Below are 19716 nucleotides of genomic sequence, written 5' to 3'. Positions count from 1 at the left end.
ACCACCTGGTCGAGGGTGCCGGGGTCCCCTTGCCCCACCCAATGTTGGATAGCGGCCGGCAGACTTCTCACCAGCCGGTCGACCAACACCCTCTCCACCATCTGGGCTGGAGTTAAAGACTCAGGCAGGAGCCACGTCTTTACCAGCTGCAAAAGGTCATAAGCCTGAGACAGGGCGGGTCGGGTCTCCACATAGGCCCATGAAAATATGCGCTGAGCCCTCACGTATGTATTGACCCCAGTCAGGCAAGGATCTCACCTTTGAGCCTCTGGTAGTCGTGGGAGCCCTCCCGACTGAGGTCGAAGTATGCCTTCTGGGCATCGCAGACCAAAAACGGAGCCACCACTTCCACCCTCTGGCCGGCTGGTAGGTTTTCCTGCTCTGCTGTACATTCGTAGATGGACAGGAATGCTTCCACATCGTTCTCTGGTCCCATCTTCCTCAATGTTGAGCGAACCTTGTCCCGGGCCTCTCGACGTTCCGGGGCTGGTGCCATCAGCGTCTCTCGCAGGGCTGTGAGCTGCTGCACGATCAGCTCATTAGTGTGCTGCTGCTTGATCTGCTCCTGTTGCTGCCACTGCGTGAGGACCTATTGCCTTAACAGCTCTCCATTTTGCCCACGCGGTTGGGCTGAAAGGTGGCCGGCCGAATTGTGGTCATACAGCTGCCCGTGGGGTATGCCTCAGTCACAATGCCTGCTTTCTCGACCACACTGTAAGGTGGCGGTGTTCACACCATGCAGTAACTGAGGCAGTGACCCAAGCAAGTCTAACATAAGCAGCTTTTATTCAGCACTCACGGGTAAACAGCCAAGTTAACATAAGTCCATAACAACGGTTGCGTGCAGTCTCCCCAGATGTAGGTCCCGCTACACACAGGCCCGCCAAGCTTTCCTGCTATATTCCTAGCAGGTCCCAACACTAAATACTAATCCTTAATGCAGGGTTTTTAAAGGACCTGTGGCAAGGGCCACTGGAAAACCCAGGTTGGAGGGAGGAGGCCGTCCCACTGCCTTCCTGTAGCCTCTTCCAAGAAATGAAAGCTCTGCCGGGTTTTACTAATCTGCCTTAGCCAGATAGCCTGACCAGGTCAATGCTCTCCTTCATTCCTGAATTGCAGCCGCAGCTGTGTCTGTGACTGCACTGCACTCCAATGGATTTAATAGGTCTCTGTACACATTCTGGGGGATATATAACGTCCCTCGTATACGATCCCGGTCACTGCCTCACAATACTTAATATTAGAATATAACAAACTCAGGAATAATTAACATCCTATGTCCAGTGCCGATTCTCTGGCATTGCTCCAATGTTTGTTAACAAGCTGCCGCAGTGATGTTATGATTACAATATATGTTACCGCTGCAGCCAATAACTGGGCTCATTGCATGTAAATAATAAAATATTAAACAAAATTATTTATTTTTAAAAAAATGTTTGCATTCAATGCTAGTCATAAATTAAAATCTATACACATTAGCACAGTGTGAATCTCACTCTATGATGTTCCATCATGAGCATATGTCAGTTTGTGCTCCATGAGGGATATATAGTGTATATCATGTTGATCACAAGGAAGATCTTTAGCATTACTGATATACAGGGTGGTATCTTGCTATAACTGCTATGATTTGTGATATCACTAGTGATGAGCGAGCATGCTCGCCACTGCTCGGTACTCGCCCCAGCATCTCAGTACTCGAGATGCTCGGAGCCCGCCGAGTACTTGCGCGATGCTCGGGCGGGAGCTCGGGTCCCCGTCCTGCATGTCTGGTGCTATTTAGAGCACCAATCATGCAGGGATTGTCTGCTACTCACTGTAATGTCACAGCCATGGTGTCAGTGACGTGCATGAGGTGAGCTGAGTTCATTGGACATGAACTCGGCACATCTGGATGCCGTCACAGCCAGACACTGAGGAGCGCAAGCATGCCTGCGCTTCTCAGTGTCTGCGTAATGGCAAGCTGGATGGCAGCTTTTGGCTGTGATCCAGCCTGTCATGTGAATGTAGCAGAGCTGGAGCCGTCCTGGGAACCATGGAAAGGTAAGGATGCGGTTGCTTTATTATTTTATTGTTATTGCAGGAGATCGTTGGCTTCAGCTGGAATGGGCGTGATGATAAGTATGGTTTAATTTAGAACAATAAAGAATTGTGTGTTTATTTCAATTAAAGGACTTTATTATGGGTGTTTGTGTTTTTTTTAACTTTGACTATGGGGTTAGTAATGGGGGTGTCTTATAGACGCCTCTCTATTACTAACCTGGGCTTGATGTCAGCTGGCATTATAAGCTGACATCAATCCCAGCCCTATTACCCCACTGCCACCGCTACAGGGCAGTGGGAAGAGCGAGGCTAAGTGCCAGAATTAGCTCATCCTATAAATGCGCCATTTCTGGGGCGGCTGACAGCTGTTGTTTCTAGCCTGGGAGGGAGCCAATATTCATGGCACCCTTCCTGGGCTATTAATATCAGCCCCAAGCTGTCTGCCTAGCCTTTGCTAGCTATTAAAATAGGGGGGACCTCACATCATTTTTTTTGGGGTCCCCCATTTTAATAGCTAGTAAAGACTAGGTATTCCGCTGGGGGCTGCTATTAGTAGCCTGGGAAGCTCCGTGGGTATTACCCCCTTCCCAGGCTTCAAACATCTGCCCCAGCTGTCTGCTTAACCTCCGCTAGAGACTAAAATTACGGGAAACCCTAAGCCAATTTTTTTTTTAATAAATCCTTCATTTTAACACTAAATGACAAGTACAGTAATCAACACTATCACTGTACTTCTTATATATGTGACTGACATGTTTCTATCTATCTAATCTATGTGTGATGCTCTATTCTTTCTGTTCTAAATTGTCTGGTACCGGTGTATGCTGTTGATGATTTGCCGGCTGGCTTTTTTAAAGAGACAAAAACACTATTATTTTTTTTTATAAATCCTTTATTTTAACACTAAATGACAAGTACAGTAACCAACACTGTCACTCTACTTATTATATATGTGACTGACATGTTTCTATCTATCTAATCTATGTGTGATGCTCTATTCTTTCTGTTCTAAATTGTCGGGTACCAATATATGCCGCTGATGAATTGCCGGCTTTTTTAAAGAGACGGGTGCATGAAAATCGGAGGGCACTAGTGTGTTCCAATTGCCCTGCTATGTTTTTCATGCATCCTCCTATATACCCTGCCTGCCTGTCTGCCTATATATTCTGCCTGCCTGATGTTTAATTGAGCACCATTCCCATCGATTTGGGCAATTTTTGACCTTCTGCTGACCGCCACGGGGGACCGCCAGAAAAATGCTCAAGTTTCCCATAGACTTACACTGGGCTCGTTACTTGGGTCGAGCACCCAAGTATTCCAATGTGCTCGACCGGAGCTTCGAGCACCCGAGCATTTTAGTGCTCGCTCATCACTAGATATCACCATTCCCAAAAATGTAAATGGGTGGTCCAAGGGATTTAAAATGAAAATTACTTTGAACTTTGGACCACGCCTTTAATCTCTCATATACAGTTATATGAAAAAGTTTGGGCACCCCTATTAATCTTAAGCTTAATGTTTTATAAAAATTGGTGTTTTTGCAAAAGCTATTTCAGTTTGATATATGTAATAACTGTTGGACACAGTAATGTTTCTGCCTTGAAATGAGGTTTATTGTACTAACAGAAAATGTGCAATCTGCATTCAAACAAAATTTGACAGGTGCATAAGTATGGGCACCTCACCAGAAAAGTAACATTAATATTTAGTAGATCCTCCTTTTGCAAAAATAACAGCCTCTAGTCGCTTCCTGTAGCTTTTAATGAGTTCCTGGATCCTGGATGAAGGTATTTTTGACCATTCCTCTTTACAAAACAATTCCAGTTCAGTTAAGTTTGATGGTCGCCGAGCATGGACAGCCCTCTTAAAATGATCCCACAGATATTAAATGATATTCAGGTCTGGGGACTGGGATGGCCATTCCAGAACATTGTAATTGTTCCTCTGCATGAATGCCTGAGTAGATTTGGAGCGGTGTTTTGGATCATTGTCTTGCTGAAAGATCCATCCCCTGCGTAACTTCAACTTTATCACTGATTCTTGAACATTATTGTCAAGAATCTGCTGATACTGAGTAGAATCCATGCGTCCCTCAACTTTAACAAGATTCCCGGTGCCGGCATTGGCCACACAGCCCCAAAGCATGATGGAACCTCCACCATTTTTTACTGTGGGTAGCAAGTGTTTTTCTTGGAATGCTGTGTTTTTTTGCCGCCATGCATAATGCCTTTTTGTATGACCAAACAACTCAATCTTGGTTTCATCAGTCCACAGGACCTTCTTCCAAAAAGAAATTGGCTTCTCCAAATGTGCTTTTGCATACCTCAGCCGACTCTGTTTGTGGTGTGCTTGCAGAAATGGCTTCTTTCGCATCACTCTCCCATACAGCTTCTCCTTGTGCAAAGTGCGTTGTATAGTTGACCGATGCACAGTGACACCATCTGCAGCAAGTTGATGCTGCAGCTCTCTGGAGGTGGTCTGAGGATTGTCCTTGACTGATCTCACCATTCTTCTTCTCTGCCTTTCTGATGTTTTTATTGGCCTGCCACTTCTGGCCTTAACAAGAACTGTCCCTGTGTTCTTCCATTTCCTTACTATGTTCCTAACAGTGGAAACTGACAGGTTAAATCTCTGAGACAGCTTTTTGTATCCTTCCCCTGAACAACTATGTTGAATAATCTTTGTTTTCAGATCTTTTGACAGTTGTTTTGAGGAGCCCATGATGCCACTCTTCAGAGGAGATTCAAACAGGAGAACAACTTGCAAGTGGCCACTTTAAGTAGCTTTTCTCATGATTGCATACACCTGGCTATGAAGTTCAAAGCTCAATGAGGTTACAAAACCAAAAATAGTGCTTTAGTAAGTCAGTAAAAAGTAGGTAGGAGTATTTAAAACAAGAAAATGATAAGCGTGCCCATACTTATGCACCTGTCAAATTTTGTTTGAATGCAGATTGCACATTTTCTGTTAGTACAATAAACCTCATTTCAAGGCAGAAACATTACTGTGTCCAACAGTTATTACATATATCAAACTGAAATAGCTGTTGCAAAAACACCAATTTTAAGAAAACATTAAGCTTAAGATTAATAGGGGTGCACAAACTTTTTCATATAACTGTACCAATAGTGAGAGTGGCACATGACGAGTTTGACTACTGGCTCTCCCCGGTGGCCTTATAACACAGCCTATCAGATGCCACCAGAGTTGGAGTTTAACAATCTACATGTTAGTCAAAAACCGACAGACTATGAGATGCACTGCATTACGAAAGTCCTGAAGTGCATTACCTATGCGACCATAGGATTGTTTATTTAAGTTTTTTTGATTGGGTTTAATAAACATTGTTAAAAAAAGAAAAAAGGATAAATCACCCTCCACATAATTCCAGTTTGCAAAATATAAAAATAGGTTAGTCTTGAAAAAATAAAAATGAACGTCTCTCAAAAACGACAAATAATTGGAATTTTTGAGTCCGTAACAATGTGTGTAATAACAGTATGCCATTTATATTCAACAAAATGAATAATGCAAAAAGAATTACCAATATTGCCAGAATTTAGATTGTTTGACCATCTCACTCAATATAAAAAATTAAATGAAAAGTGATAAAAAAGTTGTACGTATCCCAAAATGGTAACTATAAAAACTACAGCTTGTTACAAAAAAAAACAAGATCTCATTCATAGGTTTGTAAATAAAAAAAGTTGTGGCTCTCAGAAAATACAACTGAAAACTATATTTTATCATGCTTGAAATAAGCCATCAATCAGCCTTCATCATCATCCTCGTTGAAAAAAAAAAACAAATGTTTTTTTTTTTCAGAGTGTTTATTATACAAAATAAGTAAAACTATATTGATTTTATTTTGCATCAATTTTGTATCATCAAAATCATACTGACACATGGAAATAAAGTTTACTGTGTAGCATAAGAATACCTTAAAAATTAAAAGTTAAGGAAACGAGAGCAAAATTGTGTTTTTTTTTATTTCTCTTCATAAAGAGTTAATGAAAGTTTGGTAATAAGTTACATGTACTTGAAAAGAGCGCCAAAGAAAATACAGCTTATCCCGCTAAAACAAGACCTTTTAAAGTTACGTTGATAAAAAATAAAAAAAATATGTATTATGGCTCCTGGAATGCAATGGTGAAAATTATAGGGCAAGTGATGGAGATTAAACTCTGACATTTCTACTGTGAGATGGTCACAAAGAAAGTCATTGCTACTGTAATATACTTTATTTTTGTGTATACTGTTACCATGAAAAGAATAAAAGGTAAGTAGTGTTGCTTGGCGCTAAGGCGGTATTATTTATATTTTTTTCTTCATTTGGTGCAGTGTAGAAGTGGGAAAACAAGTGTGAAGGGTGCTGTAGAGGGGATCATTCATAGATCTAAGCTTGGTACTTTCTGTAGAGACGATTCCTGGCTAGAAGAGTCATAGCGGTCTGGCCAAATGAATTAGAAAAGAAAAAATGAATGATTTTAAATGGAGGCAGTAAGTTACTGCATTCACTCTATACAGTTGTGCTCAATAGTTTACATACCCAGGGCAGAATTTTTCCTTTCTTGGCCTTGTTTCAGAGAATATGAATGATAATAAAAAAAACTTTTTCTTCACTCATGGTTATTGGTTGGGTGAAGCCATTTATTGTCAAACTACTGTGTTTTCTCTTTTTAAATCTTAATGACAACATAAAATATCCAAATGACCCTGATCAAAAGTTCACATACCCCAGTTCTTAATACTGTGTATTGCCCCCTCTAACATCAATGACAGCTTGAAGTCTTTTATCGTAGTTGTGGATGAGGCTCTTTTGTTTCTCAGATGGTAAAAAGCACCTTGACAAAAAGCATCCAGTTCCTGTAAATTCCTGAGCTGTCTAGCATGAACTGCGCACTTGAGATCTCCCCAGAGTGGCTCAATAATATTGAGGTTAGGAGACCAAGATGGCCACTCAGAACCTTCACTTTGCTCTGCTGTAGCCAATGACAGGTCGATTTGGCCTTGTGTTTTGGATCGTTGTCATGTTGGAATGTCCAAGTACATCCTATGCGCAGATTCCTGGCTGATGAGTGCAAATTAGCCTCCAGTAATTGCTGATAACGTGCTGCATTCATCTTTCCTTCAACTTTTACCAAGTTTCCTGTGCCTTTGTAGCTCACACATCCCCAAAACATCAGCGATCCACCTCCGTGCTTTACTGTAGGAATGGTATTCCTTTCATCATAGGCCTTGTTGACCTCTCTCCAAATGTAATGTTTATGGTTGTGGCCAAAAAGTTCAATTTTGGTCTCTGGTCTCATCACTCCAAATTAACTTGCTCCAGAAGTTTTGATGCTTTTCTCTGTGCTCTTTGGCGTATTGTGGGCGAGATACTTTGTGGCATCTGTGCAGTAATGGCTTTCTTCTGGCGACTCGACCATGCCGCTCATTTTTCTTCATGTACCTTCTTATTGTGCATCTTAAAACAAGCACACAGCTAGTTTTTAGAACGTCCTGAATTTCAGCTGATGTTATTTGTGGGTTTTTCTTTACATCCCGAACAATTTTCTGGCAGCTGTCGCCAAAATCTTTGTTGGTCTACCTGACCGTTTTTTGGTTTTTACAGAGCCCCTGATTTTCCATTTGTGAATCACAGTTTGAATGCTGCTGACTGGCATTATTAATTCCTTGGATATTTTTTTGTATCCTTTTCCTGTGTTATACAATTCAACTACCTTTTCCCGTAGATCCGTTGACAATTCTTTTGCTTTTGTAAACTTTTGAGCACAACTGTATATTATATGATCTACAGAGCACCTGTGTTTAATGTCATTGGTGGCAATATGTGTTTGTACTGTAGTTTTTATAATAATCTATATGGTGCTATTATTCAATTACTATATGGTAGTAATATGTGATCCGGTCATGGAGTGGTAGTATTTATGTACAGGGTATTATTGCTATATTAGTCTTTTTATAATGAATTTTGTTCAGTAACAGGATGGTAGTTATATTCATACACTATGTGGTGATAATATTTGATAATTTTGTGTCTGTATTTATCACCTAATGTGTTTTATTATTGATATAAAGTTTAAGGAGTAATGTTTCTCCTTGTGGACAGTGAAATACCGGCTCTGGCATGCAAAGGTAAGGAGGCTTATTCTCCGTGCAATGCTCCTCTGGGAAATTTAATATGCATATTTCCTCTTTAGAGATGAAGTGGACTTGAACTTAATACCACCACCTATTGTGAATAGCAATCCTACAAGTCACAATCGACCCTTTAATGAGTCTTGCAATATGACTTAGGATAAGAACAAATCTAGCTTAACTTGGTACTTCAGCGGTTCCTGAAAACCTACCCAGATTTGCCCATTTTTGCAAGTCAGCTACAGTTACCACTGGTCTGGCGGTGCTGCCGCAGTGCATGCAGGTGCCCGCTCACCGACTGGTGTACGACGTGACCATATGCTGTAACTCCACATTGCACATGCTGTCAATGCTTTGTGAGCAGCAGAGGCCAGTTGTGGAATACCAGCTCTAACACGCCCATTAGTATTCTAGTCAGCCTCCGCACGTAACAAATGAAGAGTGGACATGGAAGTCTGACATTTGTGTGGTTCTCCAAGACTTTGAGGACTCCACGAAGATGGTGAGCGGTGATGACGCCATCATCAGCACAACTATTCCGCCTCTGTGCCTATTTAAACAGTCACTGCTGATAATTGCAATTAAACATAAAGCTTTTCATGCGGACCAGGTGGAGAGGAAGACATGAGACAGGGAGACACTACCCAGCCCAGCCTCATCTCATCTGCTCAGCGCAGATTAGATTAAATGAGAAGGTGGAGATTGAGGAAGAGGAGGAGGAACAGGAGCTGGTACCCACAGAAGCTTCGTCCCATTTCTCCTACCTGGATGGGCTGAGGAGGAGTCATCATGGTAGAGAGAGGGAAGTGTTGGCTGCAGGGAGCAATGCACATATGGCAGACTTAATATACAGCTAACTTTCCCATGACCCTAGCATTACATTCATCTTGGCCTAAAAAGAGTACTGGTTGTTCACCCTGCTAGACCCAAGCTACAAGGAGAACCTTGCATCTCTCCTTCCTGAGGTGGATAGGTCTACTAAAATGGTGCTATACCAGAAGGCCATTGTGGAAAATATGTTGAAAAAATTCCCATCAGACAACGTTAGTGGCAGGGGGCAAGCTTTCTTGCCCAACTAAGGAGGAGAAGCGAGAGAAACACATACCAGGTACATCAGACGCAGGGGTACACTGTCAAAGGACTGGGACAATTTCATGACACCATTCCAGCATCCAGGCCCTGATGACTGGATATTTTTGACAAGCAGTGAAAAGTTTATAAAGATGGTCAACCATTACCTGGCCGACAAAACCAGCATACTCCCTAATTTCTCTGCTACCTTCAGCTATTGGGTCTTAAAGCTGGACACCTGGCATGAGCTGTCCTTTAATGACCTGGAGGTGTTTTGCTGCCCTGCTGCTAGCGTCTTGTCTCAGCAGGTTTTTAATGCTGTCGGGTGGGTCATAACAGACAGGCGCTTTTGCCTATCAACAGAAAGTGCATACAGGCTCACTCTGATAAAAAATAACAAAGCTTGGATTAGCCAAGACGTTTCTATAACACCAGATGTCAGCAGGACATAAAGTGGTTTTAATCTTCAACATATGAATGAGGCCCTCCAGTTGTAGCCTTAAAGGGTCTATGGATGACTAGCGTCCCCTAATATGAGCAGAGCAACATCATTTGGACCCAGTGAAAATCCCCAAAAATTTAAGATAACTCAACACATAACATGTAATATGCAGGGCATTATTTATCATGCTATCTGCTCATGTGGACTAGTGTATATGGGCATAACCACAAGAAAACTTAGAGTCAGAATCCATGAACACATCTTGGATATAAGAAATGCAACTGCCAATACTGACAACACAAAATTGAAACTCATACCAAAACATTTTAAATTGGTCAGTAATTGTGACTCCTCTTTGTTGAAGGTAAAAGGAATTGACCCGGTTGTCCTGAACAGAAGAGGTGGAAATATGAAGCGTATCCTGACACAATTGGAATCCAAATGGATATGGAGATTGCACATGGTACTACCCCATGGTTTAAATGAAGTCCTGAGTTTTGTTTTGATTTTATGAATAGGGATGGGTTCGGGGTTTTGTTAGCCTTTTTTAAGCCTCTTCTTGCGAGTCCTTATTGTACCTGTTTTTAACCTGGCCTTATTGTGTTTTCTATGTTTTGTTTTGGTTTATAGGTTCTTGAGACGACATAGCATAAAAGAGTTAAAGACAGTAAAAAGAATTCACTATCGACACGATCTGGCAATTTAGCCGAGTAGAGTACTTGCACGTGATTTACTCTTAGGCTATGTGCCCACGATGCAGAAATGCTCCGGATTTTTTCCTGAGCGTTTCTGCATCTCCCTGGCAGAAAAAAAGTATGCGGATTGTACATGTTTTTTTCCTGCCAGGAACATGCGGATGTGAAGCGTTCTTCCCTTGCATTTTCGCATGAGGGTTGTCAAGCGCTTTCCAAGCGATATTAGCATCACTTGGAAAGTGCTTGACAAATTGGTCACACTATATAAATCCATGCAAACGGCATGGATTTATATAGCGTGATCATAAAAGAATGGTAAAAAATAAAAAATAAATATTATACTTACCTTCTGATGGCTCCCGGTCTCCATAGTTATCCGTCCTGGCTTGCCGGCAGCTTGTGATAGTCTAAAAGGACCTGCTATGACGTCATTTAGTCATGTGACGGGTCACGCGACCGCTACCGTCAGCAGCTGGTGGAGGTTTGGTTTGCAGTTTGTGGTGAAATGGGCACGGTACTTGGACTATTATGGTGTATCCTTCACCTACCTGGGCAATTAGAATCCATTATAAATATGACTGCAACTCAACATGATTTTGTGTAGTACTCAATGTTATTCTCTTTATTAAATATAGAAATTAATTCTCCTTCTCATATATACATACTAGCTATTGAACCCATTCTACGCCCGGGTGGCGAGCATTTTTATTGGTATATGGTCTCCCATGCTGGTATGTGCTTCCATCCTCCTGGTATTTGTGCTACCCCCATTCTGTCCCCACCATCCTATCCTGGTATGCATGGCAACCCTCATCCCCATCCTGGTATGCATGGCACCCCTCATCCCTATCCTGGTATGCATGGCACCCCTCATCCCTATCATGTAATGATCCTGATATGCATGGCATCCCTCATCCCCAATCCTGTTATGCATGGCACCCCTCACCCCCAATCCTGGTATGTGTGGTACTCCTCATCCCTATCCTGGTATGCATGGCACCCCTCATCCGTATCCTGATATGCATGGCACCCCTCATCCCTATCATGTAATCCATGGCACCCCTCATCCCTATCCTGGTATGCATGGCACCCTTCACCCCCAATCCTGGTATGCATGGCACCCCTCACCCCCAATCCTGGTATGCATGGCATCCCTCACCCCCAATCCTGGTATGCATGGCACCCCTCACCCCCAATCCTGATATGCATGGCATCCCTCACCCCCAATCCTGTTATGCATGGCACCTATCACCCCCAATCCTGGTATGTGTGGTACTCCTCATCCCTATCCTGGTATGCATGGCACCCATCACCCCCATCCTGGTATGCATGGCACTCCTCATCCCCACCCCAATCTTGGTATGCATGCCCCTCATCCCCAATCCTGGTATGCATGGCACCTCTCATCCTCAACCCTGGTATGCATGGCACCCCTCATCTCCAATCCTGGTATGCATGGCACCCCTCATCCCCAATCCTGGTATGCATGGCACCCCTCATCCCCAATCCTTGTATGCATGGCTCCCTCATCCCCAATCCTGGTATGCATGGCTCCCTCATCCCCAATCCTGGTATGTATGGTACCCCTCATCTCCAATCCTGGTATGCATGGCACTCCTCGTTCCCAATCCTGTTATGTATGGCATGCCTCATCCTCAATCCTGGTATGCATGGCTCCCTCATCCCCAATCCTGGTATTAATGGCTCCCTCATCCCCAATCCTGGTATGTATGGCACTCCTCATCCCCAATCCTGGTATGCATGGCTCCCTCATCCCCAATCCTGGTATACATGGCTCTCTCATCCCCAATCCTGGTATGCATGGCTACCTCATCCCAAATCCTGGTATGCTTGGCTCCCTCACCCCCATCCTGGTATGCATGGCACTCCTCATCCATATCCTGGTATGCATGGCACTCATCATCCCTATCCTGGTATGCATGGGCCCCCCATCCCCAATCCTGGTATACATGGTACCCCTCATCCCTATCCTGGTATACATGGTACCCCTCATCCCTATCCTGGTGTGCATGGCCCCCTCTTCCCCAATCCTGGTATGCATGGCTCCCTCATCCCCAATCTTGGTATGCATGGCATCCCTCATCCCCAATCCTGGTATGAATGGCATCCCTCATCCCCGATCCTGGTATGCATGGCATCCCTCTTCCCCGATCCTGGTATGCATGGCACCCCTCATCCCCAATTCTGGCATGCATGGCACCCCTCATCCCCCAATCCTGGTATGTATGGCACACCTCATTCCAAACCTGGTATACATTGCACCTCTCATCCCAATCCTGCTATGTATGGTACCCCATCCCTCATCCTGGTATGTATGGTAACCCTCATCTCTAGTCTGGTATGTTTGGTACCACTCATCCTGGTATGCATGGCACCCCATCCCTCATCCTGGTATGCATGGTACACCTCATCCCTATTCTGGTAGGTATGGAACCCCTCATCCCCCTATCCTGGTATGTATGGCCTCCTCATTCCCCAATCCTGGTATGCATGGCACCCAATCCCTCATCCTAGTATGCATGGCACCCCTCATCCCTATCCTGGTATGCATGGCACCCCATCCCTCATCCTGGTATGCATGGTACCCCTCATCCCTATTCTGTTATGCATGGCACCCCTCACACCGCAATCCTGGTATGCATGGTCCCCTCACCCCCCAATCCTAGTATGTATGGTCCCCTCACCCCCCAAACCTGGTATGTATGGTCCCCTCATCCCCAATTTTGGTATGTGTGGTACCCCTCATCCTGGTATGCATGGTCCCCTCACCCCCCAATCCTGGTATGCATGGTCCCTTCATCCCCAAATCCTAGTATGCATTGTCCCCTCGCCCCCCAATAATGGTATGTGTGGTACCCCTCATCCTGGTATGCATGGTTCCCTCACCCCCCAATCCCAGTATGTGTGGTACCCCTCACCCCCCAATCCTGGTATGCATGGTCCCCTCACCCCCCAATCATGGTATGCATGGTCCCCTCACCCCCCCCAATCCTGGTATGCATGGTCCCCTCACCCCACAATCCAGATATGCATGGTTCCATCACCCCCCAATCCTGGTATTCATGGTCTCCTCACCCCCCAATCCTAGTATGAATGATCCCCTCACCTTACAATCCTGGTATGCATGGTCCCCTCATCCCCCAATTTTGGTATGCATGGTCCCCCCCCAATCCTGGTATGTATGGCACCCCTAATCTTTTTCACGCTGCATACACATGCAAAAAAATAAACACTTATACTCACCTTCCTTCCCTGTGCTCCAGGGCTGCGGTGTCCTGTTCTGCCAGAGGCTGGGGGAGGAGTGTGGCACTGGAGTACGCACGTGCCCATACCGCGCTATCTGGCGCTATTTTACTGAAGACACACTGCAAATGTGTCTTCAGTAGAATGGCGCCGGATAGCACTATGCGCATGCACTGATTCCGACGCCTCACTTCTGCTCCGGTCTCCGGCGAAGAGAGGCGCCGCGTCAATGCTCCTCTCGGTCAGGTAAGTATGTAAGTATGGTGCCGGAGATCCCGGTATGCGTTCAGTGTCTACACATACCGTGATCTCCGGCGCCATATACTCCTCTTACGTGTACCGGCTGGATGCGGTTTTCTGTCTGGAGCCAGACTGCGCAGGCGTGTCGCACTTGCTCAGTCTCCACTCCGACAGAAGTTATGTCGCTTATCCATGTTATGTAAATAAAAGCTTATAACCTGACGTTAAATTCATACATTGGTTTTATAAATTACTCTTTTGAAAGCTAAAACCCTCCCAAATTCAGCTTTCAAAAGAGTAATTTAGAAAAACAATGGATGAAATTACTGTCAGGTTATAAGCTTTTATTTACATAACATCGATAAGCGACATAACTTCTGTCAGGGAGTGTATAAAGGCTTCAGACAGAGATACGCATCTCCGGTTATATTATAGATATTCTTTGATTCCCATAGGATTCCATTTGTATATGAGCATTTATTTTGTTCAGCCGAGTATTGTGAATACATGGCTCCGTAAGGAAAAGAGTTTTGCGTGATTTCGGCAGTTTTCTCTCATAGAAAGATTCTGGCACAGTACGCCTGTGCTCATGGGCTGCTCTTCCGGGTTCTCCTTGACAATGTGTCCTGGTGGCGACGGGGGGGGATGGATGAGACATTCCATTGGTAGGAAACGTATTCTTCCATTACTGAGAACTGGCATTGAACCATGGCAGCACACAGCTTTTTAAATAAGGAGGCACTTGCACTTTGTTTATTCAATGTCCATTAGCATGCCAAATGGTTTCCTGAAATATATTCCAAGCCACTATAGCACAAAGCACTTTTTATAGGAAGCCACTCTGCACTTTCTAGCCCTGGCATTCATTATTATTAGTGATGAGCGAGCACGAAAATGCTCGGGTACTCGTTGCTCGAGTCGAGCAAATTGGAATACTCGGGTGCTCGACCCTAGCAATGAGCCCAATGTAAGTCTATGGGAAACTCAAGCATTTTTCAGGCGGCTCAACCCGGCGGTCTGCGGAGGGCCTAAAAATAGCCCAAATTGATGGGAACAGTGCTCAAATGACATGGGAACAGCATGGGGAAGATCCATGGAAGCATCACTGCTGTCAGCAACGTGGTCAGAGTATTACGCTACTTTTACAGACTAACAATAAGACCTACAAAAACTAAACCAAAATGGATTTTCCTGGGAAATATGTTAAGGAACATCCTTTCCAGTGTAATAAATAACCAAAAACAAAAATACTCCTCCATAACTTGGGCTATGTTCACACGTAGCGTTTTTGATGCGTTTTTGCACTTTTGCATTGCTTTCAACCAAGACAAATGCATTCACCAGGAAATGTCATTTTAACATTTTAAAACCTTATCTGGCCATGTGGTGTGTGACACATCATCAGACACATGCATAGAGTGCTGGAAAAACATGGGAACAGCATGGGGAAGACCTCTGGAAGCATCCCTGACTCCCAGGTCACTGCCTAAAAGTGTGCCCATCATAAGTGATCCTTTGCGCATGCGAAGACACCTGTCGTTGCAGACTTGCAACAATCACCGTCCACGTCTTTGTCCCACTGCAGGGTTCAGTTGTCCCTACCCCATTCCTTGGAATGCAAGTGCAAGTATGCAGGCAGCCACCCACCCACCCACAGGAAGCAATACTATACTGCCAAATTTTGGACAGCTGCTTGCACTTGAAATGTGGCCTTTTAGGCTCGTGGAGGTGGAAGCTTTTCACAACCTCATGCCGGCGGTGGCCGGGTGTCCATACTCGGTCCCCAGCCGCCACTTTATTTCCGGGTATCGCCTCCACCTTCCACAAGCAAGGGTCCCACAACATTACCTGTGCCCTCCCCAATGCACTTACAGGGAAGGATTGCCTAACCACAAACACGTGGACAGGAGAATGTGGCCAGGGACGGTAAGGAGCCAGTCCACAACTTTTTTTGCTGAGAGTTAAATTTAGCTATGTGAAAGTACTGGCATAGAGGGAAACCGTATGTACCCTGTGTGTCATTTCTCCCAGGAAGTCCTGTAATTGAGCTTGTTGCAGAAGCAATGGCAACCCGCCAACATCAACTCACACTTGTCTGTGGTGCTTTGACACACACACACATCTTTCTTTGTGCATTTAATTTCTTGAATACAGAGTTGGACAAAGGCCTGATCTGTAATGCGTTTTGAGAAATAACATACATAAGCATGGCTGATCCACATTTAAAAAGCAGCCATAGAGTGTCCGGTAACCTTCCCCCACACTTTTCTTAGCCAGGGCTGCTTTTCGGCAGGGTTGGATGGGCCCATCAGAGAACCAGAGACTCCTCCGGCGGGCCTTGGCTTCTCCTTCAGGAGAGTTCATAGTGCCGAAGTGAGGCCATGATGATGATAGAGGCTACCATCTGCTTAGTTTTCTGTTACTTGGAATGCAAGTGCAAGTATGCAGCCAGCCACCCACCCACCCACAGGATGCAATACTATACTGCCAAACTTTTGACGGCTGCTTGCACTTGAAATGTGGCCTTTTATTCTCGTGGAGGCGGAAGCTTTTCATAACCTCATGCCGGTGGCGGCCGGGTGTCCATACCGGTACCCAGCCGCCACTGTTTCTCCCGGTGTCGCCTCCGCCTTCCACAAGCACGGGTCCCATAACATTACCCGTGCCCTCCCCAGTGCACTTACTGGGAAGGACCGCCTAACCACAAACATGTGGACAGGTGAATGTGGCCAGGGACGGTAAGGAGCCAGTCCACAACTTTTTTTGCTGAGAGTTGAATTTAGCTATGTGAAAGGACTGGCATAGATTGAAACCGTATGTACCCTGTGTGTCATTTCTCCCAGGAAGTCCTGTAATTGAGCTTGTTGCAGAAGCAATGGCAACCCGCCAACATCAACTCACACTTGTCAGTGGTGCTTTGACACACACACACATCTTTCTTTGTGCATTTAATTTCTTGAATACAGAGTTGGACAATGGCCTGATCTGTAATGCGTTTTGAGAAATAACATGCATAAGCATGGCTGATCCACATTTAAAAAGCAGCCATAGAGTGTCAGGAACCTTCCCCCACACTTTTCTTAGCCAGTGCTGCTTTTCAGCAGGGTTGGACGAGCGCACCAGAGAACTCCTCCGGCGGGCCCTGGCTTCTCCTTCAGGAGAGTTCATAGTGCCGAGGTGAGGCCATGATGATGAAAGAGGCCACTGTCTGTTTAGTTTTCTGTTACTTGGAATGCAAGTGCAAGTATGCAGCCAGCCACCCACCCACAGGCCGCAACACTAAACTGACAGATTTCTGGGCAGTTCTTTGCACTTGAAATATGGCCTTTGGAGGCGGAAGCTTTTCACAACCTCATGCTGGTGGCGGCCGGGCCGCCACTATATTTCCTGGTATCGCCTCCGCCTTCCACAAGCACTGGTCCCACAACATTTCCCTCCCCAGTGCAATTACTGTGAAGGACCGCCTAACCACAAATACGTGGACAGGTGAATGTGGCCAGGGAAGGTACGGAACCAGTCCACAACTTTTTTTGCTGAGAGTTGTATTTAGCTCGGTGAAAGGACGGGCATAGAGGGAAACCATATCTACCCTGCGTGTCATTTCTCCAAGGAAGTCCTCTAAAGCTGCTTACACTTGAAATGTGGCCTGAATATTACTGCAGGTACTTTTCTGTGGGAATTTGCTTGCCTCCTACCAGCCTGGAATATTTCCAGCAAACTATGGTACGACGCCATGGTATTAGCACTGCCCCCAGTACCAGTAGCGAAGCCATCCCCAATTTCCTGCTCAATTTAAATAAAAAAGTGGTCTATAGGGCCTAGCTACCTGTACCTTGCGGTGAGACGTGCCTGCTCCTTCCATCCACACACTAACACCGGAGTTGTGCAGGGGTGCACAACTCCGATAGGTGTGTGGCCTTTTGGCTGTTTCCGTCACATCTACCTATCAGGTCCTTCACATAGCGCGCTTTTTTTCCCTTTCTCTTCCAATTTCCTTCTCAGGAATATTATTTGGTAGACTGAGTGGCTGCCCAAATACATTTTCTCACAAAGGAGCTGAAGATAGAGTGGCAGTAGGTGCAAGTTTCTCCAGCCTGTTAGATATTAGAGGGTGAACGGCAGCACATTGGATCAGTGGTTAGCACTGAAGCCTTGCAGCTCTGAGATCCTGGGTTCAAATCCCAGCAAGGATAACATCTGAAAGGACTTTGTATGTTCTCCCTGTGTTAGCGTGTGCTTCCTCCTCAGTAAAAAAGCAGCCATAGAGTGTCCGGGAACCTTCCCACACACTTTTCTTAGCCAGGACTGCTTCTCAGCAGGGTTGGACGGTCCCACCAGAGAATCCACCGATGTGCCTTGGCTTCTACCTCAGGAGAGTTCATGATAGCACTAACTTTGCAGCTGCTATGGGGCTCTTGAGAAAGGTTAGCCCTTAGAATCAAATCCTCTGGTGGGCACAATGTTTTTCAATCTGATCAGCTTCTCAGTGGAGTTGTATTTCACCACAGCCATATTCTTTAGCTCGGTGAAAAGACTGGCATAGAGGGAAACCGTATCTACCCCGGCTGTCATTTCTCCGTCACACGACCATGCCTGGCTGTATGTTCAGCGGTGAGAGCCACAGATCAGGCTGCTGTCTTACAGCTTTCAACAACTCTGCAGCGCTGGGCGGTTTGTCAATTAAGCATTAAGCATGTTATCTTCAGCACATCCTGTTGCAGCTTGGCCAAGGCAGTGCTGCAGTGCTGTCAGCTTGTGACTGATGTGGTCATTTCGGAGATGGAGGAGGAGGTGCATGAACTGAACAATGTGATTACATTGTGGTTAAATTGGTGACGCTGTTTTTTATACTAAAGAAAGATCCTATTGTTTTGTTTTTTTTACGTTATTTTTTAAGGCAAATGCATTCACCGGGAAATGTCATTTTAACCTTTTACAACCTTATCAGGCAATGTGGGGTGTGACACATCATCAGAAACATACTTTTTTTTTTATAATGGAGGGACTCTGAAAGTCATAAAGCCTATTTTTATAGGGATATCAGACGGCCCTTACTATTCTTAAAAGGCCAGCAGTCGGCCCTAGCTATTGTTAGAGAGCCATCAGCCGGCTATGCTTTGTTGTTCCCATTATTAACAAGTGGGTCTCCTATACTGTTATTGCGTATCCAGTGACTGCAAGGGCTGCCAAAAATTTAGAAGCAACCCAATACCCTTTTGTAGAGACATAGAGGAGGGTATCAGTAAAAAAAAATTTCCTATTATAAAGGAGCGGGTCTCCTATAGTGGTAATGCCCATGCTGTGACTGCAAGGGCTGCAAACATTTGGGAAAAACCCCACTACGAATTTAAAGACACATGGAGAAGGGCCACAGTAACAAGGTACGACATGTTCCCATTAGAAATTAGAGGGTCTGCTATACAGTTAAAGGGTATGCAGTGAGTCCAACGGCTGACCAATTTTAGGAAAAATCCCACTAAGAATTTAAAGACACACAGAGCAGGGCCACAGTAACAAGTAAGACATGTTCCCATTAGAAAGGAGAGGGTCTGCTCTACAATTATAGGGTATGCAGTGAGTCCAACGGTTGACCAATTTTAGGAAGAACCCCGCTAAGAATTTAAAGACACATGGAGCAGGGCCACAGTAAAAAGTACGACATGTTCCCATTAGAAAGGAGAGAGTCTGCCATACAGTTATAGGGTATGCAGTGAGTCCAACGGCTGACCAATTTTAGGAAAAACCCCACTAAGAATTTAAAGACACACAGAGCAGGGCCACAGTAACAAGTACGACATATTCCCATTAGAAAGGAGAGGG

This window comes from Phyllobates terribilis, unplaced genomic scaffold, assembly GCF_046119375.1.
Source record: "Phyllobates terribilis strain yellow unplaced genomic scaffold, ASM4611937v1 Scaffold_8__6_contigs__length_399053987, whole genome shotgun sequence".
Lineage (NCBI taxonomy): Eukaryota > Metazoa > Chordata > Amphibia > Anura > Dendrobatidae > Phyllobates > Phyllobates terribilis.
Note: the sequence above shows the minus strand (reverse complement) of the source record.